Source organism: Cyanistes caeruleus, chromosome 16 (genome assembly GCF_971803275.1).
Source record: "Cyanistes caeruleus chromosome 16, bCyaCae1.hap1.1, whole genome shotgun sequence".
NCBI classification, from domain to species: Eukaryota; Metazoa; Chordata; class Aves; order Passeriformes; family Paridae; genus Cyanistes; species Cyanistes caeruleus.
Genome location: NC_141716.1, coordinates 13104651 through 13107198, shown reverse-complemented (window position 1 = coordinate 13107198; position 2548 = coordinate 13104651).

Below are 2548 nucleotides of genomic sequence, written 5' to 3'. Positions count from 1 at the left end.
GAAGGAGCCCCCTGGGCTGCCGAGGCAGCCGTGGCGGGAAGGGCGCGGGGCCCTCCACAGAAGCTGTCACGGCCTCCTTGGGACATGTCCCACCTGGTGGCCATCCTAAACGTGGCGGTGTGACACAGACCAGGAACGTGTGGGCCAGGGCCCGAGTGCTGTTCTGACCCCACTGAAATCAGCAGGGGTGTCAGAATCCTTGCCAAAGCAGGCCTGCCACCCCCCGAGCCCTGGCAGCGCTGGTGCCCATCTCCTGCCCCAGAGACCTGTGCCCTGGGGGGGCTTCTGTGCCAGAGGGCAGCCAAAGCCAACGTGCATTGGGGGCTGTGCTCCATCCTACAGGGACTGTTGGCCAGAGCACCTGGAACAACTGGTGGCAACACTTGGGATGTGTCAGATGATGTTGCTCCTTCCTGGAATGTTGTTTTTCATGGAAGGGACTAGCAGTAGCACAAAAACACCAACAGCTACTGAATTTCGCTGGACAAAGAGACTCCACAGAGATGCTGTCATGTATCCTTGTGCCTTTCTGTCTTTCTTGCATTTTGGAAGAAAAAGAATTGGCCCAGCCTCTGCTGCAGTTGCTGTGTGTCTGCCTGTGGCAGCTCATGTGCAAACACAGCTGGCGGCCTGCTGAGCACGGCAATGGACGGCCACAAACAGGGAGGTCCCCAGTGAACATCGAGGCAGACACCTGGGGAAGTGCAGAGCATAGGGATAACTGTGGGAACAGAAGCTGGTCTGTGTCTCTGATCATGGTGCTGATGCCCTAAAGCTGGGCAAGAAAACAGTACTCCATGGTATAAAGGCCTATAGAGCAGGTATTTATTTATTTGATGCTGGGAGGGAGTGGCATAGCTTCAGCACAAACTCACTCCTCCATTCTTCACACAGTACTACATTTTATACATTTTTTTAACTTAATGTTCACATTATATTTTCCTAACCTTCATATTGCAACTTATTTTATAATCATATGCTTATGTAAGACTTTAGCACATGCGTGGTTTCTGCACAAGCTGGTTATCAGCCTCCTGGTTTTTGATGAAGGCCCCTAAGTCTTCCTTAGGCTTGAACTTCTCAGCCTGGCTTCCTGTGCATGCTCTATAAGATTGTCTGCTCAAATAGACAGTGGTTAGCTTTTTGCAGTTAGCTTGTTCTGCTAAATTTGCTGATTTCCAAAAAATTCTTCATTCATATACCCTTTTACAAATTAACTAATTCTTTCTGCATCCAGCTTTTTGCATAGCTGAAGCATTATCTCACTGCCTCGGCACCAGCGTGCCTGGTGTCCAGCCTAGTGTCAAACTAGGACACTGCAATAAAATGGAACAAGGCAGTGTTGGTACCTCCAACACAACAGTGGCAGTAGAAAGCAGGGCTGTTGTTATCCCAAGCCAACCATTTGTGTATCCACTGGAGTCACAGAAGCACCTGAGCATTTCTGCAGCTCATTTAGGATCCAACTGGGAGGCTCCAACCAAAGCAGCAGGGCTGCAGTTGATTTGTGCCCTGCGCTAGGAACATGTGAAGCCACGGATGGCTGCTGAGGAGACGGGGCTGTGATGCTCACGTGCAGCCAAAAGAGCAAGAGCAGCACCTTTCCAGGGTGTGAAGGGGCTACAGAGAAGTGGGAGAGTGACTCTTTGTCAGGAACTGTAGTGACAGGACAAGGGGAAATGGGTTCCAATGGGGAATAGGAGTGGATTTGATGTTAGGAAAATATTCTTTGGTGTGAGGTGGGTGAGGCCCTGGCCAGGCTGTGCAGAGAGGCATTAAAGGACAGGCTGAACAGGGCCCTGAGCAACCTGGGGAGGTGGGAGGTTACTCAGGGCTGAACAAGAGGACCTATAGGGTCCCACCCAAGCCAAACCATTCCAGGATTCCATCATTCCAGGCCCTAATGGAAGTGGTCCCAGGACTCCTGTAACATCACTGCCCCCAGAGTTGTGATGTCTCAGCCCGTGTTCCAGGAGCAGAAACGCAAGCAGGGCAGGATCCCCTTGCTTGGCTTTTGTCTCTTGAACAATCTGAGCACTGGCAATGCAAAGCAGAGGAGGGCCAGAGCTTTCGGGGGCTCCAAGCCCTTAATATCAGCCCCTGCAGCTGCAAAAGCTGCTCTCCAGATGCTGGCTCCAGCAATTCCCAAGGCCATAAAGGCCTTCAGAGCCTGAATGTGGATTTTGCATCCCTGTAGCTTGATGCCAGCTCTCAGCCCAGGAGTCCCTGTGGCTGCAGCAGGAAGGGTGGCAGAAGGTTTCCTGCCTGCTTTGCATTGCTGCAGGGGCTGCTCCTGTCAGAGCCCCCTCTCTGCTGGTGACAGCTTTGCTCTTGGGGACACCGCTCTGCAGCAGCCCAGGAACACGAGCGGTGCCCAGTGCCGGGAGCGCCACCAGTGGTTCCCTCCTGTGCACGGGGACCCCAGCCCCAGGGTGGCTGTGCCAGCACCCCCAGGGACCTCCAGCCTCAGGAACCCAGGGCAAGGGGAAACCACAGCTGTGCAAATGCTGCCTGTGCCCAAAGCAAATGCAAAGACAGACAGCCTGTG